This window comes from Oncorhynchus nerka, linkage group LG9a (assembly GCF_034236695.1).
Source record: "Oncorhynchus nerka isolate Pitt River linkage group LG9a, Oner_Uvic_2.0, whole genome shotgun sequence".
Lineage (NCBI taxonomy): Eukaryota > Metazoa > Chordata > Actinopteri > Salmoniformes > Salmonidae > Oncorhynchus > Oncorhynchus nerka.
This window is the reverse complement of record NC_088404.1, coordinates 47470331-47489997: the sequence shown is the minus strand read 5'-3', so window position 1 is coordinate 47489997 and position 19667 is coordinate 47470331. Positions and strand designations below refer to the sequence as shown.

Here is a 19667-nt window from a genome sequence, read left to right as displayed (position 1 = left end):
TAGTTAAACAATTACTCAGAGGCCACACTCAAGTGTAAAACAGACCACCGTCAGGTCCTGCATGCATGAGGCCCGTCTAGAGAGACTCACTGGGGGAGCCATGTTGTTCTACAGTGTGATATGTTTATGTGGAATACGTTGCAATGACTTTATTCCAGAGGCCCTCTTGAGGCCTTCTTTTTACGCTGTAAAACAAGCTGGGATCAATAATTAGTATAGCAAGCATAACTAGGCAACGAATCAAATCAGATTTGATTTGTCACACACGCCGAATACAACAGGTTACAGTGAAATGCTTACTTACAAGCTCTATAGCCCGATAGTTAGTATAGTTCGTATACTGAGGCCCACAGTAACCTATTAAAACCAGACGGCGATATACAAAACACAGCTTACCTTACACTGTCTAAGAAACGGTTAGTTTAGATAATACCTCATTTAGCCTCTGTTGCTGTGAATAAATAAATACAGATGCACATATAAATGCTGAAGTGACTGTTGTGAAGAGAGGCTAGAAATAGCATGCAGTGGCTCCAAACACTGTGTCCCTGGGAATTTATTTCTTCTTCACAGAATTTATTTGCTTTATGGTCAAATCGGCCACCTCCGTATCTGGCGAAGTCAATGTTACACCAGGGAGTGGTTGGCTATGAGTGGATTAAGACTTTTCCATTGACCAGCGGTTTACAGAGGTTATAATCTTGGGTCCCATTGAGTGATTTCCCGTTAAGCCCAGGAAAGCTGTCAAATGTTACTTACTGGAATCCAATGGAATTTGTAGCTAGCGCTGAGTCGTTGGCAGTGATGTACATGGACACAAAGCTCACAGGAAGTTGCAAATAGGACTGTCTGTGGACAATGAGGTTCTCTTTTATATAGTATTGAACAGAACAGAACAGGGCAATAAACTAGTATTTATTTTATCATAATGTTTTACTGAAAACATGGCTGTAATGGCTCCCAAACGTACACAGATCTGGCGCCGAGTGTTGTTGGACAGATGAATAATTTCATAACCAAGTGATTTAATAATTTGAGGGATATATTGAAGCTAGCGGGTGGTCGGTCTAACCCTGGCAGTCTTACATGATATTCAGACCTGCCTTTCATGCACATTGTCATTCTATGCATGTTAAAATAATATATATCTCATCATGTCTGTGTGGTTCAATACAGAGAAGTCTTAAAGCAATATGTTGTACACTATATGTTTCGATATTTAACCTCTGTATTTTGTTGCCATGTTTGAGTAGCTGGCCATTACTGTATGTTGGTGAATGCGCGCTTCTGTAACGCCATAGTAACACACACACCCACTGCCATAGTCAAATACTTTCCATTCGAGCTGTCCTCATCACCCATGGAATGTCCTCCACCGTTGCATTGAGAGATCAGTCAGTCTGCTTGTTGAGTAATGGCTCGAAAGAGAAAACCAGGTCGTCAGAGAGAAACGGAAGTAAAGAAGAAGCTCCTAACCCTCCCCGTAGATGAAGACAGAGTAGGGCGAACAGATCTAAAATGGACTAAAATGGTCCAACATTTATTCAGGGAGAACGCTGTATGCCTAGCCAGTAATATCACCACAGATGAAGAAAGGTGATGTGTATTATGTGCTATAGGTGGGATGATTTTGCATGTGTTCTAGTTTGGGAAGCAAAGTGGATGAACCTTTGCAGGAAATTCAAACGGCAGATCATACAGGATTCACACACACGCGCACACACACACACACGCGCGCGCGCACACACACGCACACACACACACACAAGCACACAAGCACGCCTGCTCTCTCACACACACACACACGCACGCACACACACACACACACACACACACACACAAACACACACACACACACATACACATACACACAATGGAAGACAATATCCATTAGATTTTACAATGCAACTTATTTTCAGCACAAGATTTGATTTAACGCCTTGAATTCATATGAAGTTTTATTAACAATGCCCACTTGAGGGTGCTATACCCTAAGTATTCACAGTAAGTTGAACAGGAGGTCCTGATTCAAACGCCCCCAACAGTGGAGTGGATCTGAGCTGGAGTTACAACCGTCCTCCAGTCACTCCGCCATCTTAATTGCAGCGGTCTTAGTAGGAACGCCTGGCGCCATTATCGAGGCGTTTTCACGCCACATCGACGGCTAACTCGTCGTAATAACTGGGGCTTAATTTCTATGAAGTGTGAATAGGTGGGTGGGGTGGGTGGGGGTTCTGTTGACTTCTGACATCGTCTGTGTCAATTATTATCATAGCATATGCTTACTGTACACTAAAGACACTCTGGTTAAGAGCACATATGTTCCATATTCTTGTTATTATTTGCTACAGTCAGGCAACATGTGGAGGCTGGGTTGAACTCACTGTCTGCATGTGATCATTTATCACTAATGTATAGTAAGCACTACCTTCCCTTGTCCTCAGGCTCACAGAGTATCTGGATTTTTTTTTTTTACTATTTAAAACTGTATATCAACCCCAGTATTTTCTCAGTTGGTCGTTGAGACATTTCTCTGAGACTGCTGTTGTGTGCGTCAAATGGCAGACTATTCCCTATAGTGTTATGGGCCCTGGACAAAAGTAGTTCACTATTAAGAGAATGGGTGCCATTTGGGATGCAGATCTGGTGTTGCATAACACAAAGTCTGGTGAAAGCCTCATCTCCCCCACCCTCAACTCCTCTCTCCCCCTGACTGGGCACGTTGATTCCCCCTTCCATCTCTTTCTGTCTCACTGTTAAAGTGGGTCTAAACTTACAGATTTAGCCTCGGTTTCAATCGTTCCTCACTAGGAAATGCAACTGAGAACGAGATTTGGGTCACGAAGGCGTGTTTTGATGTGGGTGTCTCCTATGTGTGTGTGTGTGCTTGCATGTGGGAAGTGTTTGTACATTCACTCTGCCAAAACAGTATACAGTTACAGTCATTCACCCTTCTAGATAACCTGAAACAGCCTAACTACAGTTTGTGTCTGGAAGTAGCCAACTTCTTTCTCCAATTACCTTCAGCCGGGCCGGTGTGCAACCGTGGCAGAGTTGGAGCTGACTCTATGTGGCTAGTTAGGAACCGTCAACAGGGGCAGTTCCTAACTAGCTACTTACATGCATGCTACTGACACATAACATAGGCAGTACGCTATAGTACAGCGTTTCTCAACTTGCACCAGTGAACAGTGAATAATTGTCCTCCTCTTCTTTTAATAACCAGTTTTTTTTAACCAACTCATGTTTAAGACAAATTCATCATGTAAAAAGCACCCCAGGAGATAAAACTCACAACCAATATTACCTCTAATTTTCCCTCTGAAGGTCTGCTGAATGCAAACTTGAACATTGTGAAAATTCTGTGCAACTTCCAGCGTGCGTTGGCTGTGAACACTGAGGCTGTACCTGCTTTAAGTTACAGTTTCAACAGTGGCCATGTAGGCTACTGTGGCTATTTGATCGTATTGTAGGCCTACCGGAGTGTCCTACCATCAAAAACAATCAAAAACATGAACTTGTTCATCCACTTGTCCTTCAGATGAGGAGGTGACTGAAAATGTTGTTGTAAGAAACCACTTTACAAAATAAATTATTACAGAGAATCACAAATGATGCTACTCTCGGCCTATTGGCTACTTATTCAAGCCTGTCTCAAAATACAACACAAGACAAAAGAAATCTAAATGTACACATTTTGAGCTCTTGTAAGAAGCAATCACTCCCCTATTGCTGACTACAAATTATCTATAACTGGGATAATAACTCACTAAATAGCAATGTATTTTAACAAAATGTGCACACGTGGCCACATGCAGCTCTTGCTTTGATCCTAAAACAATCTACTCACGACCGCTCATGCTGTAAACACAGTCCAGTTCAAAGTAAATATCACAGATCCATATATGGCAATGGTCTATTTTTATATAGGTTTACTGCAGCTTTGAATGTTTATGCTGCACTGGTCTATGTACAGTATGGGCTGCGTAGTGCGTGTCAATGCAATAGAATCCTATCTAATGTATTCTGCCTACAACAACATCTCTTGCATACTTTGTTTTGTTTCGGTATGTTGCATTGAAAGTGGCTAATATTGTGTTGATTCGATCACAATTGCCACAGTAAAGGGAAACATAAATAGTGTTAACAGGGAAAACTTTAGAACAGTGGTCACCAACCTTTTCTGAGTCAATAGTCAGAATGCAAGCCGAGATCTACTGCTCAGATTTTTTATTAACGTGACTTAAAAATCGTAGGCCTATGTGATATTAACCAATGAAAAACAGTACTGTAGCAATGAGGTTTGTGGAGTAAGCTATAGGTCCAATACATTATCACCTCATATTTATTGAATTGCCCTGTCAAAGCAATGTTGTTCGGGCTATTTTTGTAAATTATATTTTTTTAAATGAGGTAGGCTATATGATTACACAGGTAGTAGATCTGTTGTTGTATTACTTGTGAAGCACAGCTGAGTGAGCATACACTTAAATAATTAGCTTTTTATTGTTATATGCCTGCATCTGATGGTCAGTCTCAGTGGAGGGAAAAGAGCAGCAGACTGAGGGGTCCGCCTCTCAACATCCCTCCGCTCTTCCATTCCTCCACTGACACTGACCAGAAAGTATCCCTATCCTCCAGCTGATGGCAAAACTCAAGAAGCATCTGCCTCATGCACAAATTCATGTTATTACTCCTATGAACAGAGAAAGTCAAATATTCCTCGATATTTAAAAAGACTCAAGCGGCTAATAATAATAACAACGCAAGCCTGTCGAGTAGATACACTTCCCTACTCATTCATGACTGCTGCACTGCTTGTTGTAGCGCTGAGTGGAAAGGAGAAGGACTCGCATTTTTGGGCTTATAAAAGTGTTGACAGCGCTGAGTAAGAAACTTGAACTCGCTCATAAGAACAGCGTCTCTTTGCTGTATTCGTTGACGGTTTCTGTAATATATTAGCACACTGAGGGCAGGGATGTGGTTGCAACATCAGATGTCATGGGTCAAGTGGAAGTACAGATGATCACGTGTAGTAATTAGTAACAGCGCCACCCTCATGCACTCCAGGGAAGTACATGTAAATACATGACATTTCCCTTTTTTTAAACTATTTAATGTTCTTTCTTTCAACTCAGTGTTTCACATTGCAAACAATATGTAAAACAATCATCTTTTTTCAACATAACCTAAGACATCAAAATTGTCATCACATTGTTATTGTTAATGTATTTTCAATGTTAATTATTATTATTATTATTATTTTAACAGTCTTTTCAATATAGTATTTTCAGTACTGGTAGCATTTTGGGATTCTGATAGCGAAATCATAGCGAGTTGATTTCACTGGTGTGTCAGTGTTTACATTGTTGCTTTCCACTGTTTTGTTTTCGTGTTGTTGGTGCTGGAGAACACACTAATGAGTAGTTTTCTTCCAGGCTAACACTTGTTTCAGGTTCTCTTTCCACAGGATAAGGTAAGTGACCTCAACAAACAGGTCACTGACCATCTCGAATCCCACCGTACCTTCTCCGCTATGCAATCTGGTTTCCGAGCCGGTCACGGGTGCACCTCAGCCACACTCAAGGTACTAAATGACATCATAACCGCCATTGATAAAAGACAGTACTGTGCAGCCATCTTCATCGACCTTGCCAAGGCTTTCGACTCTGTCAATCACCATATTCTTATCGGCAGACTCAGTAGCCTCGGTTTTTCGGATGACTGCCTTGCCTGGTTCACCAATTACTTTGCAGACAGAGTTCAGTGTGTCAAATCGGAGGGCATGCTGTCCGGTCCTCTGGCAGTCTCTATGGGGGTGCCACAGGGTTCAATTCTCTGGCCGACTTCTCTGTATATATCAATGATGTTGCTCTTGCTGCGGGCGATTCCCTGATCCACCTCTACGCAGACAACACCATTCTATATACTTTCGGCCCGTCATTGGACACTGTGCTATCTAACCTCCAAACGAGCTTCAACGCCATACAACACTCCTTCCGTGGCCTCCAACTGCTCTTAAACGCTAGTAAAACCAAATGCATGCTTTTCAACCGATCGCTGCCTGCACCCGCATGCCCGACTAGCATCACCACACTGGATGGTTCCGACCTTGAACATGTGGACACCTATAAGTACCTAGGTGTCTGGCTAGACTGCAAACTCTCCTTCCAGACCCATATCAAACATCTCCAATCGAAAATCAAATCAAGAGTCGGCTTTCTATTCCGCAACAAAGCCTCCTTCACTCACGCTGCCAAGCTTACCCTAGTAAAACTGACTATCCTACCGATCCTCGACTTCGGCGATGTCATCTACAAAATTGCTTCCAACACTCTACTCAGCAAACTGGATGCAGTTTATCACAGTGCCATCCGTTTTGTCACTAAAGCACCTTATACTACCCACCACTGCGACTTGTATGCTCTAGTCGGCTGGCCCTCGCTACATATTCGTCGCCAGACCCACTGGCTCTAGGTCATCTACAAGGCCATGCTAGGTAAAGCTCCGCCTTATCTCAGTTCACTGGTCACGATGGCAACACCCATCCGTAGCACGCGCCCCAGCAGGTGTATCTCTCTGATCATCCCTAAAGCCAACACCTCATTCGGCCGCCTTTCGTTCCAGTACTCTGCTGCCTGTGACTGGAACGAATTGCAAAAATCGCTGAAGTTGGAGACTTTTATCTCCCTCATCAACTTCAAACATCTGCTATCTGAGCAGCTAACCGATCGCTGCAGCTGTACATAATCTATTGGTAAACAGCCCACCCATTTTCACCTACCTCATCCCCACAGTTTTTATTTATTTACTTTTCTGCTCTTTTGCACACCAATATCTCTACCTGTACATGATCATCTGATCATTTATCACTCCAGTGTTAATCTGCAATATTGTAATTATTCGCCTACCTCCTCATGCCTTTTGCACACATTGTATATAGACTCCCCCTTTTTTTCTACTGTGTTATTGACTTGTTAATTGTTTACTCCATGTGTAACTCTGTGTTGTCTGTTCACACTGCTATGCTTTATCTTGGCCAGGTCGCAGTTGCAAATGAGAACTTGTTCTCAACTAGCCTACCTGGTTAAATAAAGGTGAAAAAAAAATGAAATTATTATGGTGTCTCTCTGGGTGTGTTGTTTCATGTGTTTTTAACAGGAGTCTCCGGTTCCTTCTGTAGATTCTCTCTTGTTTGGTGTTTGTACTACGTATGACCTTGGCTGGTCATGTTTTTCAGGTACAATTGCTGGTTGCCATTTGCTGTCTTATCTGATCCTTATCTGACTCGTTCTCCTTCCTTCATGACCAAAAGCTTGTGAGACGGCTCCTAACAATTTATTCTTTATTTATTTTTGATTTCATCTTTATTTAACCAGGTAGGCTAGTTGAGAACAAGTTCTCATTTACAACTGCGACCTGGCCAAGATAAAGCAAAGCAGTTCTTCACATACAACAACACAGAGTTACACATGGAATAAACAAACATACAGTCAATAATACAGTAGGAAAAAGTCTATATACAATGTGAGCAAATGAGGTTGGATAAGGGAGGTAAAGGCAATAAATAAGCCATGGTGGCTTATTACAATATAGCAATTAAACACTGGAGTGATAGATGTGCAGAAGATGAATGTGCAAGTAGATATACTGGGGTGCAAATGAGCAAGATGAATAAATAAATACAGTATGGGGATGAGGGAGTTGGATGGGCAATTTACAGATGGGCTATGTACAGGTGCAGTGATCCGAGAGCTGCTCTGACAGCTGGTGCTTAAAGCTAGTGAGGGAGGTTTTTGCAGATTGTTCATTGGCAGCAGAGAACTGGAAGGAAAGGCGGAAGAATTGGCTTTGGGGGTGACCAGTGAGATATACCTGCTGGAGCGCATGCTAAGGGTGGGTGCTGCTATGGTGACCAGCGAGCTGAGATAAGGTGGGGCTTTACCTGGCAGAGACTTGTAGATGACCTGGAGCCAGTGGGTTTTTTGGCGAGTATGAAGCGAGGGCCAGCCAACGAGTGCGTACAGGTCGCAGTGGTGGGTAGTATAAGGGGCTTTGATGACAAAACGGATGGCACTGTGATAGACTGCATCCAATTTGTTGAGTAGAGTTTTGGAGGTTATTTGTAAATGACATTGTCAAAGTCGACGATTGGTAGGATGGTCAGCTTTACGAGGGTATGTATGGCAGAATGAGTGAAGGATGCTTTGTTGTGAAATCGGAAGCCGATTCTAGATTTAATTTGGATTGGAGATGCTTAATGTGAGTCTGGAAGGATAGTTTACAGTCTAACCAGACACCTAGGTATTTGTAGTTGTCCACATATTCTAAGTCAGAACCGTCCAGAGTAGTGATGCTGGACGGGCGGGCAGGTGCGGGCAGCGATCGGTTGAATAGCATGCATTTAGTTTTAATTGCATTTAAGAGCAGTTGTAAGGCCACGGAAGGAGAGTTGTATGGCATTTAAGCTCGTCTGGAGGTTAGTTAACACAGTGTCCAAGGAAGGGCCAGAGGTATACAGAATGGTGTCATCTGCGTAGAAGTGGATCAGAGAATCACCAGCAGCAAGAGCGACATCATTGATGTATACAGATAAGAGAGTCGGCCCGAGAATTGAACCCTGTGGTACTCCCAAAGAGTGCCAGAGGTCCGACAACAGGCCCTGAACAATCTCTTTGATGTCAGAATCGTTGTCTTCAGCCTTCTTGCCATTAGTAGTTGTGCAGGTGAGAGACCTACTTCATCCAGGGGTGTGTTTCTGTACTGAAGGAGAGGTAAGTAGGGTCTCCGTTGCTGTCTTGTGCTTTTTTTCAACTGGTTCTTCACAGTCTGAACTGCTCTCTCAGCGTGGCCGTTTAGCTGTGAAGACAGTTGGTGAATTCAAATGTTTGAATTCCCAGCGGGTAGAGAACTTTGAAATTTCTTGACTCACCAACGGTCTTACATTGTCAGAGCACAAAACGACTGGCACCCCATGCCATGCGAATATGCCTTGTGACTTTAGTGCTGTAATGATGTGTTTACTTGTTGTCCTACTGAGCTTGGAGATTTCTGGGTATTTTGAGAAGTAATCCACGCATAGAAGATATTCTGTGTCGCTGTAATGGAAGAGGTCCACTCCAATTCTGGGCCAAGCTCTCTCTGGGACTGGATGAGACATGAGCGGCTGTTGTTTTTGTGTGTGTTGCAGACTGCACATTTTGTTACAACATATTCAATCTGTTTAGGCATGCCTGGCCAGAACAGAACATCACTTGTTCGTTCCTTACATTTGTGTGGTTTATTGATTTATTGATTTTTCCCCCATCATTTCATCTCTCATTTTCTGAGGAATGACACGTTTTTAACTTTTGAACAGCAGTCCATCCGAGTATGTCAAGTCCTCTCTGAAGGTCCAGTAGTGCTGTATTTGCTTTGCAACTTTCCCTCTCGTTTATGGCCATCATTTCTTAACTGTTTCTGTGACCAGGCTTACCTCTTCATCTTCTGCTGTTGCTGTTTTGAATTGCTGCAGTTTCTCTTCAGAAACTAGGACGATGATGAGCGATGTAGTTTACATCCATCTCACCATCCAGCAATTTCTCTCTCTTTTCCTTCAGGCACGTTCGGCTCAGTGGATCGGCGATGTGCTTCACCTTTCCTGGTTTGTATGTCACATGTGAACTGTATCTCTGTAGTCTCATCAGCTCTACAGTCTGGCTGGTGCTTTCTGGAGCAACTTCTTGAAGATTGTTTCCAAGGGCTTGTGGTGACTTCACCAGGATCGGTTTTCCATACAGGCATTGATGAAACTTCTTGCAGTCATTACACTAATCGCCAGTAGATCTTTTTCAATCTCTTTTGATAGTCTGTGAGGAATCTTAACCCATATGCGATTGGCTGACCATCTTGCAGCATCACAGCTCCCAAGCCTTCTGAGCTTGCACCCACAGATAGTCCCTGTTATTTTTTTAAATGTAGTTTTTTTTACATCGTAGTACTTTAACACTGGTGCATTGCTGACAAGTGTTTTCAAGCTTTTGATGCTCTGACTCCCAGTGCCACTGAACTTCTCGTTCCAGCAGTTGTCTCAGTGGTGCGCTGACATCTGAGAGATTTGGGATGAACTTCGTGAGATACTGCAACATTCCCATGAACCTCTGAAGCGCTGCTTCGTCCTCTAGCTCTGGCATTTCTTGTATCGATCGGACCTTTTTTGGAATCTGGTTTCAGGCCTTTTTTGCGTAAAACATGTCCAATGTAGCGAATTGCTGTCATTCTGATTTTGCACTTGTCCTTATTCAGTTTCAAGTTGATGCTTCTCAGTCTCTCTAGTAGCTGTCTCAGTCCCCGGTCATGCTGCTCTGTGTCATCACCCCAGACAGGAATGTCATCCATGATGTTAACGACACCTTCCAGACCTTCCAAAGGCTGGGCAAGGCTACACTGGAACGCCTCTGGAGCGGACGAGATTCCGAACGGCAGTCCCTTTTCATCCAGTCGGATTTGCCAGAATCCTTGGTTTGCATCAGCTACTGGAGAGACCTTTGCGTTAGGCATTTCAGCAACTACCTCTTCAATGGTACACAAAGGATAATGTTCTCTCTTGAAGGTTTTGTTTAGATCCTGTGGGTCCATGCGTACCCATATTTTCTTTGGCTTCACGATTGTCACCCAGCTGTTTACTCAGTAGGCTAAGTTTGCCTGACGACAACTTCCATCTTTTCCACGCAGTTCAGTTCCTTTCCCAGTTTTTCTTTTAGTGCTACAGGCACTTTTCTGGGTGAGTGAACCCCTGGGGTGACGTCTGGGTCTGTTTGTATGTGATGGACCCCTGCAACACATCCCAGCCCTGTGAATGGATCTTCATATTCACTCAAAATGTCAGTCTCTGTCCTGTGTTCGAGCTTGAATGTTCTCTCTATTAAGCCCAATTTGCAGACAAGCTGATCTTCCAAGTATTGCAGGTGCATCTTGTTCTATCCCTTGACATTCCAGTTCAAACAATTTCTCTTTAAATTGACATTCATGCGCCGTCTTGCCTTTTGGCTCCATCTGGTGGTCAGAATATGTCACTAGCTTGCAGTTGGATTTTCGCATGGAATCGCCCTGTCACGTTCACTTCCCGCGTTTTCAAGTCTCTCACAGACTCCTGTATCCAGTTCAACAGTACATTTGTGGTCGATTATTTTCAGTGTTTCTGTCCACTGCTCTTCCTCTGTATTTGTCTCATTGACATCCACTAGCTGATCTACACATTGTACTTTGTTCTGTTTCACTTCAATTGTCCCAATGTCCTCATTTCCTGCTGTCATCTCCCCGTCAATGGCCGAATCCTAAGATGACCTCTCTGCGTGCGTGTGGAGCACGTTTTGGCGTCATTATTTTTTTCTGTGACATGCTTTGCATATCTGACCGTATCTGGACACTTTTTTTGGTTCATGTTTGTACTCACAACGTGAGCATTCTCCCTGCGGCCTCTCTTTTACTAGCTGTACAGTGTATATGTCTCTTTGCCATTGCTGTGTTTTCTTTTGTTTATGCACCTTATGAATCGCTTCACTTGCACGAGCAGATGTTGCGATTATTGCGATTTCCTTGTATAACTTTTAAACTTCTGACACCATGTATATTTGTTAGCACCCTGAGGCAGGGATGCGGGTGGAAGAGCAACGTTTACCAGATGTCAAGTGCAAGTACAGATGATCACACGTAGTAATTAGTAATAGCGCCACCCTCAGGCACTCCAGGTAAGTACATGTACATACATGACAGTTTCTATCTAGCCATGGTTTTAAACGTTTTTAAATCTCACCGTATAAACTGCTGTAGCTTTATTTTATGTGTGCTACGTTACTGCAGACACATTCATCTGAGCCATCCGATTGGCCAGCGGTAGACCTTTAGTGCACTTGATTTGCTCTTTGGGCCCGCCCGGGAAGGCTGAGTTTGTACCTTCAGACACATGAAATGTTTCAAAATGGCAACAGTTTGCCTAGCCGGCGTGCAGTGGACTGACAACAGCCCGAGATTAATTTTAAAAAATACGAACCCAAGGCTTTATCTTTCGGTTCTTTACAGAAATGTTTGGAGATCGACCGGTTCGTGATCACTGCTCTAGAAAGATGAGTGAAGTTCAATCTCGTGCTTCTCTCTGTGGGCTTATTTTTCTATGCGGCAGTCTTGGGGCGAGCGCGTGCAGTTTAGAGGGAACATTGCTCACTACTATGACTACAGCCAGATACTTTTTTTTATTCAGTCGCTCTTTAATCACCACTAACCAAAGCTGAGTAGGAGCTACCATCTGCCTGGGGCTTGCACGGCATGGAGCCAGGGCTTGCACAGCACCGCAGCACACATGCATATCATTAATAACTTCATTAGTGCTTCCTGACTACAGCCAAGGCCATGGTTTGGATTGCTAGCTAAGTGTGTGTGTGTGTGTGTGTGTGTGTGTGTGTGTGTGTGTGTGTGTGTGTGTGTGTGTGTGTGTGTGTGTGTGTGTGTGTGAACGCACTGTGCATGCATGTGTTTGTGTGATCCATGCCTACATTCATGTGTGTGTCTGCGCATGTGTGTGAGCAAGAGGGGGTTCTCTTGATTGCATCCACCCCTTGGGGTTCAGAAAACACATCTCCTCCAATTGCATCCTTCCACTGTGATGAGAACAATGCATGCTTGGGACACCCACACCATTCACCATTCCCACTGTGCAGATTGGGTTCCTAACCTCGATAAGGGTTCAAAGACTTTACAATGATCAAAGATTGACGCTGCACACACTGCATGAAGACAGAATCCATTATAAGGTGAAGTATGCTAATGTGTTGGCTATCACATGTTATTATTGATAGAGCGGACCAAAGGGTCTGTTTCACTCTGGAGGAAATCAACTATCTTAGAATATTCTGTACCGGAATGAAAAGGCTAGGCTGTCCCCTCTTATATCTTTGATTGAAATCATGCAATACACGTACACTGTATAATTCATTATCCTTTCCTTCTCTGCTGTATGAGGGAATTTCTAACACAATCAGATGGAAGGAAATGAGGCCCCACTGTTAAGAAGAAATACTTTTTTATTTATTTGACCTTTATTTCTCAGCCAAACGTGAAGAACAAACGGAGCTATTTCGCCTACAAAAATAATATTTTGGGAAAAAAGGAACATTTGCTATCTAACTGGGAGTCTCGTGAGTGAAAACATCCGAAGCTCATCAAAGGTAAACAATTTAATTTGATTGCTTTTCTGATTTCCGTGACCAAGTTACCTGCTGCTAGCTGGACAAAATGCTATGCTAGGCTATCGATAAACTTACACAAATGCTTGTCTAGTCTCAATATATTTCATTTGTGATTTTCATGAATAGGAATATTTTCTAGGGATATTTATGTCCGTTGCATTATGCTAATTAGTATCAGGCAATGATTACACTCCCGCATGCGGGATGGGGAGTCACTAGAGGGGAAGAAATACTTTTTTATTTTACTAGGCAAGTCAGTTAAGAACAAATTCTTATTTTCAATGACACCTAGGAAGAGTGGGTTAACTGCCTGTTCAGGGGCAGAATGACAGATTTGTACCTTGTCAGCTCAGGGATTTGAACTTGCAACCTTTCAGTTACTAGTACAACACTCTAACCACTAGGCTACCCTGCCGTCCCTAAATAGCTGAAATGAATTGTCTGCCAGACATGAAACAATACTGGTAGTACACAGACAAAAAGGTGCTATCTAGAACCTAAGAGGGTTTTTAGGCTGTCCCCATATGATAACCCTTTGAAGAACCCTTTTCTGTTCCAGGTAGAACCCTTTTAGGTTCCATCTAGAAGCCTTTCCACAGATAGTTCTACGTGGAACCCAAAAGGGTTCTACCTGGAACCAAAAGAGTTCTCCTATGGGGACAGCCGGAGAACCGTTTTGGAACCCTTTTTTCTGAGTGTACAGAGGGTGTCTTGACACAAGGTTTTGAATGATTGCAATAAATTAGGTCTTTTGATGACCCCAAAAACTGTACTACAAGTGCACACTCCACTACCCCGGCATAATCAAATTCCTCTCGCTCGCAATCTAGTTTTGGCACCTTTCAGCAGAGCCATAACCTAGTCAACCACATCACTTTCAGCAAATGTGTTAGCCCAGCCACTTGATCTTACTTTTAATCATATGGGCCAGCTGGAAGCTCAGCTCAAAACAACTGTACATTTGGCAGGTTTGAATGATGTGTTCCATCCTTTGTTCAGATCTAGCATTCCAACATGCAGTGTGAGATCAAACCCTTTCAACATGTATTCAGTCATAACCCATTTAGTTGTCTTGAATGGAGTACTTCTGAGATGAAAGCTTGGGTGATCTGGATATAACCTTTGAATTGTTCAGAGACCCATAGGGAAAACAGCATTACAAAGACACAGCAGGTATACCGTTTCTGCATCTCGATGTGCCGTCTGTGCCTGGTATACATTTTTAAAAATTATTGTCTACTTCCCCTCAAGTTTTTGCTCTGTGAAGAGCCTGCTCTGCTGATATAGCACACCATCTTACTCCACCCCTTTGTCCTTCCTGTCTCTGTCATTGGGGGAGACTGAGTTCTGTCGCTGATGCAAGGGCCCAGCACAGCAGGGCAGATGTGTGATCTAAAGAGAATGAGGGAGGGAGGGAGGGAGGGAGGGAGGGAGGGAGGGAGGGAGGGAGGGAGGGAGGGAGGGAATGCTCTCTTAAAGCAACTGTCCAGTGAAAATCTAACTTTTAAAAGTGAATATTATATTAACTCATACCCAAATAGTGTTGTTGACTTATCCTATGCTCATATTTGTGACCAAAGCATACATTTTGAGAGAAAAAAAACACTTAAAAAAAACCCGCCTCAAACTTTTATTTCAAACACACCGTTTCAAAAATGCCTGCTATTTCCTCATAAAGGATTATGTCATCCTCATGAGGAGGATGAGCTGGCCAATGAGCAGTTTACTCAGCAGTCTACAACAGTCTACTTGTGTGGAAATGCAACAATTAAAGCGTGAGATGGGTGCTCTGGGTATTTCTTTGGGTATTGAGAATGTTAGAGAAAGGTTCATAGCTGTATCTTGATGATCTAATATAAATAGTATTATTAGCCAAATTCGTACAACAAATGTTAGAAGTAATATGGAAATAAGAGTTTTACGTTGTTGTTTATAATTAGCATACCTACAGAATCATAAACCAGTAATAGTCACAGCCATCATTTTGGGAAAAACACATTTTCTTCATAAACACACAGTGGATGGCTATGATTCTGTTGACACGATTAAATGTTTTGAAGCTCTCAAAAGTTCTCTGACCTTGCTGGACCCGTGAGTGTCTGCAGCACAAAGGAAGTGAGTGTTCTGGTTCTGCACTTGTACAATGCATGTTTGTCATCACTGGGTGCAAAGAGGGAGTGTATGGGACATACAGTAATGCTATTGTGTACCCATGGGTGTGTCTGGCTCAATACTGTACGTTCAGAGAGGTCATTTACTGTAGGGAGGGAGAGTGTTGTTCAGCCCAGTTACAAATCCACAGCAGGCTTAGCATAACCATTCATTACACCATTGTCTTGCCTGTGAGTTTCATAAGCAGGGTTTTTATTGTAAGTACAGGCAAGGATACAACGTCATCGATCTGTTATGTCACGTCAACTTAGACATTGAAATGTCCTCCTGCCTTTGAGTTATAACACAGTGTATCCTCAAAAGGGAGTTAACATGAACAATCAATTCAACTCAAATTAAATACGATAACTCAGTCAAACCACCAAGCCAACGAATCGGTAAACAGAATGCTAGACATTTGCAAAAGGCGTCTTTGACAGCTCATGACAGGGTATGACAAATGACACGCAAAGTGTTGTGCAACGACTGCAGCCAGGCTGGGAGCTGGCCAGTCAGCGAGCCTCAGGCTCTGCAGATCTCGGGTCTGATGCTTGGAGGATACCCTGGAGTGGAGCAGATCTGAGCTATAGCCTAGGACTGAGTCTCACATGGGGACGAGGCGGGAAATGCCACTGGAAAGAACAGATCAAGGTTGTTTAGGATGAACAACCCCATACCACACACACGTGCACGTGCACGCAGACGCACGCGTACATTTATACACGTGTATGCACACATTACAGACAGAGTCCCCTCAAGCACGTGCAAGCCAAGTCTAGAATGAAGTGATACATATTTGCTTTCTGTCTAACTTTTATTGGGGTCTTGTTTATGATTCTCTTCAATACTCTTTTCTACCACTGTGAGTTTTCAAGTGTTGAAACAACAGAGTTATAGCTATGGTGAAGGCCTAGTAAAACTGAGGTTCCAGTTTATTTGGATGATTTGTTTACCTGCAGAGAACTTGCAAATCGTTTGATTTCCCTGAGCTGCTACTTCCAGGGGTGAGCGAGTCCGTGGAGTCCCGTGATGACCCAGAGTGTCTGTGAGCTCATTTGACTGTATTACTGGGGCTTGATATCTTGTTAAGACACATCTGCCAACCAGCCTAAGCCTGTCGTTGTGTTGTGTAGTTAGGGGTAACAAACAAGAGAGAGCAGAGACAACTAGGAGAGACAGTTGGCAGCAGCCTACGGGAGCTCACTGTTAGGGCTCAGACACACCAGTAGTGTTTGCTGGCCGAGAGTACTTAGCGCCGCAGAAAGTAATTTGCAAACCGAGTGCCCACCGATTTTACTTGTAGAACCATGTGAAAAATGTCTGCAGTCAGACATCTACAGCGGATGATCCCTCAGCAAACAAACGCTAGGTCAACATTCGGTCTGATGTGTGCGAGCCTATGGAGTTATCCTTAAAATAGGTCACAGGAAGCAGAGAATAAGGATATAGAGCAGCCTTTCTTAAAGATGCACTGTGCAGAAACCGCTCTGCCATTTCCTCGTTGCAAAAATTCTAATAGTTTGCCTAATTTCAGTTGATCTGAGAAAACAAGCACGCGTGGTGTAGAGAATCATTGTACCATCTAAACCGTTGTGGAATATGTTTTCCAGAACCAAAAATATTGTATTTTCAACTGTTTGAAGCTGGTGTACAAAAATGAAAGTAAAAGACACCAAACTGAACTGAAGAACGGGAAGCATAGAAATAGCACACATAGAACATATGAATGATGGATCTGTAGCGCACATTTCTATGTGAATTTTGTTCGGGCAGCCAAACAGTTACATATCGTAGCTTTAAAGGTAGACTCAGTGAAATTAAGTTGCCACGAGCAGCACCGCAGATGACCGAGATACAAGACTTCGCTTTCATAGTCACACACAGTATCTGCCCTACTGAGTCCACCTTTAAGGCTACAATATGTAACTGTTTGGGCAACATAGAAATGTGAGTTATAGATCTGTCATTCTCATTGATTTAGAATAGTAGAACACAAGGTGCAATTTCAAAATGTGGTTGTACATCAGCAGTTTTTCCTCTTCTCTTACTGACAGTTACTCAATCAGTTGTGTCAGCTAACAATCTTTTGATTGTTAACTTAGTCTAGAAACTGAATCTCACTTAGGGCCCCCAAAAGCAGGCATGTTTTGATGTGCTTGGGTCCCAGGAAAACACTGATTTAATTTTTTTTAATTTTTTTAAACCTGATGTAGAGCAGTGATTCCCAACCTTTTTTGGTTACTGGACCACAAACTGAATCTTGCTCTTCCCAGAGTACCCCTGAAGTACCCCCTCATGTGCATTTTACCAGTAGGCCTATGGTCTCAAGTACCCCCTTTGGATAGTCCAAGCACCCCCAGGGGTCAGTACCCCTAGTTGGGAACCACTGATATAGTGGACAGTCCTCTGACTTGTCTGAATGTCCTGGCTTTTGGCTGTGTATCAACCCATGTTGTCAGCCTGAGCGCTAATGTAGCCACCCACGGCATACAGGGCCAAGTTCTGCCACTGCCACATCATTGGATAAGGTCCCTCCCTGTGTGCCTGCATTATCTCTTCTTCACCTGAGATAACCCCACCAGAGAAGAATAGATGACTCATCTATGCGAAACTCTGCCTGTAGCTTATGTGATGTATTTTATCTATGATAATTATGATAATGTAATCTGAGCCACTGTACACCTTAGGGCTCAACCACTAGCTTACACTGTGTCATAACGTTGTTGGCACAATAGCAGCTTACCCTATAGCAGCTATATAGGCAGGTTGAGATGTAATTATTGAACTTGATGAACCTGTGTGAGGACCTGGTGCACTGGTTGTTCCAACAAAGTTATGACACAGTGCCTAGGCTGCTGTCTGTTTCCTTTGGTCTGTCTTATACATAAACTAAACATGACTTTTTGCGAGGGCACAGTCACCAGGCTTGTGACATAAGTGGCCAAGTCACCAGCTGGCACATTACTATAATTGAATGTGAATCTATGTGAGGTCACAGTCCAAGCTGTTGTTTTGTCTCAGTCTTCTATGCATCTGTACTTTAACCTGCAATATGATAATCTTCCTAAGCTGCTCTCTGCCTGTCCATCCTTCAGTCTCATGCATCTGTAACAGTGACATTTAATGAGGACATAGATCTTCTAAGATAGAGCTCCTTTTCGAGGATTCAAAATCACATCAAGTGATTTAATTAGAGTATATGAACCAGTGAACTTATATGAGGACACAGTCCAAGCTGTTGTCCCACTTTCGTCTCATTTGGGAAAAAAACTCTTGAAATGACCTCTTTTAACCATACAAGTCATTTCTGACCCCAATTTGGTAATGATTGCAAAGAGTAAATCAGTTACACTTTTTATTTTATTAACTTTTTGTAACTCAAGTAAATGGTTTAAATTCCATAAAAAAATAAGCATACTGTACAGTGCATTCGAAAATGATTCAGACCTCTAGACTTTTTCCACATTTTGTTATGTTATAGCCTTATTCTAAAATTGATTAAATCATTTTTTTTCCTCCTGTAAATAGCTGTGCTGCGACACTCCCCATCCAACCTGACAGCTTGAGAGGATCTGCAGAGAAGAATGGGAGAAACTCCCCAAATACAGGTGTGCCAAGCTTGTAGCGTCATACCCAAGAAGACTCGAGGCTGTAATCGCTGCCAAAGGTGCTTCAACAAAGTACTGTGTAAAGGGTCTGAATACTTATGTAAATACAGTATTTAACTTTTTTATTCTTAATAAATTTGCAAACATTTTTGCTTTGTCATTATGGGGTATTTTGTGTAGATTGAAGGGAAAAAAAGATTTAATACATTTTAGAATAAGGCTGTAACGTAACAAAATGTGGAAAAAGTCAAGTGTTCTGTATACTTTTCCGAATGCACTGTAATATACGATTTTGCATGTTTGTTTTGAACAGATATTTATATGTCTATCCACAGACACTCGTTATGAACATTTATTTGTCCATTATTCATTCAAAGTGTTGCGTTTCTGTGATACTCAGAGGCTGAGAAATTGGCGATTTGAGCTAATCTGACATACCAGTAGGACCTAAGATGGCCGCTGGCATGGGAGCTGGTGGCGTCAGACTTTTAGTTCTAACTTTGGAACGCTATGGGCTATCAACTACGATCTAATTGCATCTAAAAGATGAGACTCTTGACTTGGTGTAGATATGTTGACTGTAAGCTAAATATGTATTTATAATTTTTTTGTTATGGTGGCTGCCACAACCCCCAGAGGCCAAATCTGAGGTGGCTCCATACCTTTTCAGCGTCCATACATCTAC

General features: G+C 42.7%; 1 long non-coding RNA gene across 1 annotated transcript; it reads left to right on the top strand.

Annotated features, from left to right (window-relative positions):
• The first annotated feature begins 12558 nt into the window (after positions 1-12558).
• Positions 12559-19130, top strand: LOC135573408 (uncharacterized). Its single transcript, XR_010464730.1, has 2 exons — positions 12559-13202; positions 18903-19130. It is a non-coding gene; the product is annotated as an uncharacterized LOC135573408 (long non-coding RNA).
• The last annotated feature ends 537 nt before the right edge of the window (positions 19131-19667 follow it).